Source organism: Sciurus vulgaris, assembly GCF_902686455.1.
Source record: "Sciurus vulgaris genome assembly, chromosome: 18".
In the NCBI taxonomy this organism is placed as follows: Eukaryota; Metazoa; Chordata; class Mammalia; order Rodentia; family Sciuridae; genus Sciurus; species Sciurus vulgaris.
Window position 1 is genome coordinate 25,342,743 of NC_136479.1, and position 7,917 is coordinate 25,350,659.

Below are 7,917 nucleotides of genomic sequence, written 5' to 3' on the forward strand. Positions count from 1 at the left end.
GCTCTGCCCCACTGTCACGCTTAGGTAGTAGCTAGTAGTGAAATGCATGGCAAGGTCACAGGTGTTCCCTTAAGTTACTTTTAGAGTCTTTACACTACTTTCTAGGCAGATGAGAAAGCAACTGGTAACAAATAACCTGTAGGAACACACTGAGTGCCCAGACCTTGAGAATAAGCAAAAGGAGCTTATTGGGGAAATACATCAAGAAAGAAGGATTAATGGGATTAACTCTTGACAGGGTCCACTGAGATCATGTGAAGCTAGGAATTAGGGCCATCAGTGCCTCCATTTGTCTTGGAAGGAAGGTTTCTTTCATGGCACAAGTGCACTAAGGCAATTTCTGACCAGCCACTGACCCCAATACCCACATTAACATAGGATTGACTTGTAGATGCAGCCCCCTGAATAGGGTGGCCACCATGACAGTTCCAGAGAGGACCAATTAGGGTCAAAAAACTCCACCACCCAATATGAAGGAGGAGTTTGATACCTGATTGATGAAGAGTGCAGAGGTGGACCCCAGTTCTCCAAGCAAACAAAATAGCAATAAGTTTGGAGAGGCACTGTTACTCCGTCTTTCTCTGCTCAGAGATGACCCACTCTCTTGAGAGTGCTCTCTGCTTGAACTTTACTCTGCTTTTTCTTTTCTTGCACTTACAGTAAAGTTCTCTTACATGGCTCTTGGTGACTGACTTTAAATTTTCTCTCATCGGAACACCAGAATCGAGGTTTAGAGTTTCAGCTCCCCACTCTCCTGTGACATCTAACCTGGTGCCTCAACTCGGATCCACAGCCATGTACAGGACAGGTATTTAAACTTCACCTCATTCATCTCCCAACCTGATTGAGATGATGTGCAACAGCCTCTGACATCTTGCCTTTTACCTTCAATGTCTTATGTCATCTTGTTGTATTTCTTCAGCTTTTCTGCAGTCAGCAACCTGTTTCACCTTGTTTTTTCTGACTGGCATGCAGACTTGCACTCTCAGCCATCTTTTTGAGCAGGGCCACTACAGGGGAAACAGGATAACTCCACTGTCGAGTCTGTTGTCTGATGGCAACTTTACACCTGACTCTCTTCAGAATCAGGCATCATCCCATCTTCTACCTGAGGCCATATCCAGAATCTGGAGGGTAATGAGTTCACCATCTTTACCTACTTACAAATCACCTCACTGGGCACTAGTTAGTTTAAGATACCTCATAGGTAATAAACCTCTTCTCAGCTGGTTTTCTTTTTTTCACCAAAACAGTAATTTTGTATAGCGACTCTGTGGATTGACAGTATAGCTCAGCAGTGAAGTGTTTGCCTAGCATACATGAAGCCTTAGGTTCAATTCCCAGCTTCACTTCATAAAAAAATAATAACAATAATAATGAAGTGGGACTGTATAGGGACTCTGCATGAACACTATGTCCCCTCACATTTATTATTTGAAGGAAAAGCTGAACAATACTATAATTCTTGTTCTTTTCTATGTCACTTAGCCTGTTATTTTCAGATTTGCTACATTTCCAACGTCGTGACACAAAAACACTGCTCCCTTCTACTCTCTGACCTCAGGCCCGTGCTGCTCTTAGAATTCTATGCAAAAGGATTAAGGGTCACACCCCCAAGTTATATCAACTGACTGGCATAAAGTTATTAAAAATATTTCTTAAATTATAATCTTAAGTAACAGAGGGTTCAGCAAATAAGCCACAAGTTGCAGAGCTTGGACCATGCAGGACCAAGTTCTTGGGAACCATGCAGGGACACCTCCTGTTTCTGGGTTTAAAATGGAATGTGCGGAAGGGACACTTTCAGGTCTTCATCTCTCTTGGAAGTCAGTACTGCTGAGGGACATCTGGGGTATTAATAGAGTCTGGCTTTATTTGTTTTATAAATGGGAAATCAACTGTCAATTTCGTCTACCACCCCCCTGGGGTGCATTTTGAGAAACTGGGACTGTTTTGACCCAGAGACCCTTAAGAAGAGATTAATTTTCTTTTGTAACGTTGCATGTATGCCTCAGTATGATTTAGGGGATAAAGAGAAATGGTCCATCAGTGGGATTCCAAACTATAATATTCTCCCAATTAGATTCATTTTGCGGAAAGGAAGGGAAATGGTCAGAAGTCCTCTATGTACAGGCTTTCTTTTTATCAAGGGATCAAAAAGATTTATGTGCTAAGTGTGGCATTGATGATGCTCTTCTAGCTATGACGAGTCAGGACATTGCTAGCCTAGGAGATCCCCAAAACTACACCTTCTTCCCTCTCAACAATGTGCTTCACACTCGGATCCATCAACGTCTAACTCTCCCACTCTTCCTCTGTGCCCACATTACCTGCTGCTCCTGTTTGCCTCGTCACAAGCTGTCCCCACTGAGCTCACTACCAGGTTACACCCATTACAAGAAGAAGTGGAGAATTTGGACCGGACAGAATACAGGTGACTTTTTCTTTTTCTTTTTCTTTTTTTTTCTTTTATATTTTTGCCAACAGAGATTGAACTCAGGGGCACTCAACCACATCCCCAGCCCTATTTTGTATTTTTGTATTTTATTTAGAGAGAGGGTCTCACTGAGTTGCTTAGTGCCTTGTGGTTGCTGAGGCTGGCTTTGAACTTGTGTTCCTCCTATCTCAGCCTCCCGAGCCCCTGGAATTACAGGCATGAGCCACCACGCCTGGCTACAAGTTCCTTTTTCCATGTGAGATCTAAAACAAATCAAACAGGATTTGGAAAAGTTTTCTAATGACCCTGATAAACATATAGAGAGATTCCAACATTCAAACTTTAAGCTTCTGAGCTAACCTGGGGAGATAAGAGAGTAATTTTGAGTCAAACTCCAGCAGACACAGAGAGACATCTGATAACAGAAGAGGCTAGGCCTTTTGGAAATGATTTACATTTTTTCTACACTTTATACTCTGTGAGTCCTTCAGCTGTCCCAACTGAGGACCCTCAATGAAATTATGATGAATCAAGTGGCAGGTAGCATAGGGATCCCATGATCACTTGTCTCATGGCAGAACTTAAAAACAGTAGGATGAAACCTATTAATTACATGAAATTGGCAACTATTGATCAGAAGTTAGAGGAAAATCCCATGGCTTTTCTAGAAAGATTGAAGGGAGCCTTACTAAAATATACACCGTTAGAGCTTACATCTCTTGAAAGGCAACTTATTTTAAAAAATAAATTCATCATTCAGTCCACTCCAGATATTAGAAAGAAGTTACAAAAATTGACAACGGGTCCTGGGACTTCCCTCAATGACCTACTCCAGGTACCCTCCCAGGTCTTCTATAACCGAGACAGGAAACTAAGGGACAGGAGAAAGGAGAAAAAGAGGGATGAGAGAAAGGCTGCAGCTCTTAGGGGACACCTCTTCCTTCTTCCACAGGACCTCTAGCCCCTGAAGACATCTGTCATCGTTGCAGAAAACCAGGACACTGAAAGAAAGATTGCTCAATTAAGGGCAGGCTTCCAAAGACTCCTGCCCTGAATGTGATAGAGAGGCCATTGGAAAGCTGACTGCCCTAAGGTCGAAGGGGCCTCAGATCAGACACTGTCCGAATGATGGCCCAAGAATGAGGAGACTTCGGAATCCATCGGCAGCCCAGTTGCCATCAGTGGGGCTGAACCTAGGGTAACTTTGGAGGTAAGAACTAGGTCATTCAATTCCTTTTGGATACTGATGCTACCTATAGTACTTTAATCTTGCTCCCTGGACAGCTTTCTGCAGATTCCAGTGGAAATTGATGGAATACCCAGGATAAGACCTTTTACTCCTCCTCTCTGTTGCAGTTGGGAAGAAAGAACAGTCACTCATTCTTTTTTGGTAAATGGCTAAATGTCCAACTCCGTTATTGGGTTGTGATATCTTAAATACAGTTAGGAGTTTGTCTAAGTTTTCAGTTTTCCACTCAAGGAACTCCAAGTTTTTTTCTTTCTTCCCCTTTTTTTTTTTTTTGTTTGTTTGTTTGTTTGTTTGTTTTTTGGTACTGGGGATTGAATCCAGAGGCACTTAACCACTAAGCCACATCCTCATCCACTAAGGTCCTGTGGAAGAAGGTCCTATTTATATTTAGTTTGAGACAGAGTCTTGCTAAGTTGCTGAGTCTGGTCTCAAACTTGTGATCTTCCTGCCTCAGCCTCACAAGACTCTGGGACTATAGGCATGTGCCACTGCACCCAGCAAATTTTCTTTCTTTCTTTCTTTCTTTCTTTCTTTCTTTCTTTCTTTCTTTCTTTCTTTCTTTCTTTCTCTCTCTCTCTCTCTCTCTCTCTCTCTCTCTCTCTCTCTCTTTCTTTCTTTGTCTTTTTTTTTATGTTCTCACTAGTTTACCTTGTTGGGTATCTTTCTAAAAAGGAATGACTAGATAAAATTACAATCTTTAATGCTAGAACAAAAGAAAAAGATGTACTCATCATGAACTGCTACTTGTGCCGATGTTTATATTATGGCCTATAAATAAGAATGTCACACCCAGGTTATAGCAAAAAAACTTTACTTTAGAGCAAACCAATTTCCGAGCTTTTGCAGCCGTAAAGCCACACTTGAGCCTATCTACTCCTCATCTTCCGTGATTAATGCCAGAATGTTGAAGATATTAGTATGGTTACTATCAAATTTGGGATGAATATAGCCAGGTGTGGTGGCACATGCCTATGATCTCAGCAACTCAGGAGGCTAAGGCAGGAGGATCACAAGTTCAAGGCCAGCCTCAGCAACTTAGTGAGGTCCTAAGCAACTTAGTAAGACCCTGTCTCAAAATTAAAAATTAAAAAAAGGATAGGAATGTGGCTCAGTGGTTAAATGCCCCTGGGCTTGATTCCCAGTTTAAAGAAAAATGGGGAGATGAATATATATGGCTTACACCCACCCCAGGACATCTACATCAGAAGACCCCAATCCATTGGGAACAATGTAATTATACTTATGATAAGTGGCCTAATTCCACTCAGGAGTTAAGATGGACCCCAGAATCTCCATGTCAACATATTATGGTTTTATAGACCGATGATTGATTTGGGACTAATTGGTTCATCAAGACCTGGAATTAGATGCCCAGCACCCAATGGGACCCAGTGAATATATGGGAACAACTATGGACCTGGCTTCCTCCAGGGTAGATGGGAATATGTAGTATTGGGAGGTAGACACAAAAAACAGGACAACATACAAAGCTCCCCAGTCTGAGATGGGGATGATCTGCTTTTCATTGGTATGACCATTTAGCTTCACTGTTTGTCCCAAGATTTGTTCTGAAGGATGTAACATGGCATGTGGAAGCTCTGACCAATTATACCTCAAAAGCTGTCCATGACACTGAGAGAGGTGTTCCTCTCCTTAATACAGAGGTGGCACTCATGAGAAAAGCTTTTCCACCACATCGAATTCAGACTGAGTGTTGTGTTTACATACATCAACTCTGACAATGTGACCAAATTCCTCAAAGATTTACACTTCCAAATAGATGCCACGCCCTCTCCAGCTTTATCGTGGGGGCAACCTTTTAGTTCATGATTTTCTGGCACTTCCTGATGGAGGAAATTGCTGGTGTCTGTCGTCATTATCATACTCATTGATATATTTAGATGTTTCTCTAGCTATTGTATCCATCTCATTCTGCTATTTATGTCTTCTTGTTCTTCTCATAGGGCATCTGTCTCACAGATGGTTTTACAATCTGTTTCGACTAAATCAGAAATTTACCATGGTCTCCTGGATGACCTTACTCATAATCCATAACATTTCACTGATGGCAAGGACTGGGGATACCTACCCTAAAGGCCTATACCCCTAATCAGCAAGAAGTAGCTAATGATTTGATTTCATCACCCTTGTTCCGTCTATGATTTAGGGTCTCCAATCCTTGAGGGGGGAATGTTAGGTAGTAGCTAGTAAAGAGCAGTGAAATGCATGGCAAGGTCACAGTTATCCTATAAATTACTTTCAGAGTCTTCTTTAAAGTATTTTCAAGGCAGATGAGAAAACAACAGATAACCTATGGGGAAACATCAAGGGCCCAGATCTTAAGAAGGAACAAACAGAAGCAAAAGGAACTAATTGGAGAAGTATATCAAGAAGGATTAATGGGACTAACTCTTGACAGGGTCCACTGAGGTCCATGTGAAGCTAGGAGTTAGGCCACGGTGCCTCCATTTATCTTGGAGGGGAGGTCTCTTTAGTAGCACAGTCACACTAAGGCAACTTTTTTTTATTTTTTATTTTTTTGCACCAGGGAGTGAACACAGGGGCACTTAACCACTGAGCCACATCCCCATCCTTTTTTTACTTTTTCTTTTGAGATGGGGGTCTCACTAAGTTGCTTAGGGCCTTGCTAAGCTGCTGAGGCTGGCATTGAACTGGAAATCCTCACTCCTCAATCTCCTGCCTCAGCTGAGACTACAGGTATGTCATTGCATAAGGAAACTTCTGACCAGCCACTGACCCCAATCCCCACATTAACATAGGATTGACTTGTAGATGCAGCCCCCTGAATAGGGTGGCCACCATAACAGTTCCAGAGAGGACCAATTAGGGTCAAAAACTCCACCACTCCACATGAAGGAAGAGTTTGACAGTTGATTGGTAGAGTGCAGAAGGTGAACCCCAGTTCTGAGAGACCACCCACTCTCCTTCTGCTCTCCAGGGTGCTCTCTGCTTGAGCCTTACTTTGCTTTTACTTAAAAAGTTCTCTCGCATGGCTTTTAGTGACTAACTTTAAATTTTCTTTCATCAAAACGACAGAACCAAGGCTTGGAACTTTAGCTTCTCACTCTCCTGTGACATTACCATTCACCTGTCATGGACATTTGGACTGTGTGTGTGTGGCTTTTGTGACTGAAACTGTCCTGAACTAGTGTCTTTCTCTGTAGGCACCCGGGAGCAGAATCATGAGGTCACCTCTCTTAAGTGTGGTCCCTGAGTGGATTGATGGCTATTTTTAACCACTGTATTGACCTGCAATTAACTACACATATTTAAAACGTGCAATTTGGTGATTCAGACATATGTATGCACCCATGATACCCCACCATGCCTGGGGCAGGGGGCCTCTCCTGGACACCAGGACTCTGCAGCCCCACCCTCCCTCTACTCAAGGTCACCTGCTTTTAGTCACTACACAGTCATTTGCATTTTTAGTTATGTATAAATGGATTTATTTACCCTGCTTATTTCATGCAATGTAATTATTCTTTTTTTCTTTTTTCCTTTTGTACTGGGGATTGAACCCAGGGGTGCTTAACTGTTGGGCCACATCCCCAGCACTTTTCTATTTATTTGTTTGTTTGAGATAGGATCTCACTAAGTTGCTTTGGGCCTCGCTAGGTTGCTAAGGCTGGCTTTGAACTTGTGATCCTCCTGACTCAGCCTCCTGAGTCACTGTAATTACAGGTGTGTGCCATGACACTGGAACAATGGAATTATGTTGAGAGCCACCCATGCTGGAGGGTCCCTCATTGCTCCATCACTTTGTATTCCTGAATGGTCTCACTGTAGCTGGACAGTGTATCACTCCACTCAGCTGCTGATGGGCTTCAGCTTGAGCTTGTTCTAGCTTTTGGATATTAACAAAAAAGCTACTTGGAACACTTATGTATGAAGTTTTGTATGATAGATGTTTTCGTTTTTCTTGGGTACACTTCTTGGAGTAGAATGGCCATCACTATAAACATTTTATTTAAGAAACTGACAAACTTCTTGTTGGGGGCTGTGCCATGTTGGCGGCGCCAGGATGGCGCCTGATCACATCGGCAGCGAGGAGGTTAATAGACATAAGCACACTCAGGTGACTTTTCTCGTCCACGCACACAATGTATGCGCATGTGTTCTCGAGCACTAATTGCCTGCTCGGAGTGTCTCGCCTAATCTTTGCGTGAGAGGCGTGGCCCTGCTCTCCGCGTCCTGGAGGTGATACAAG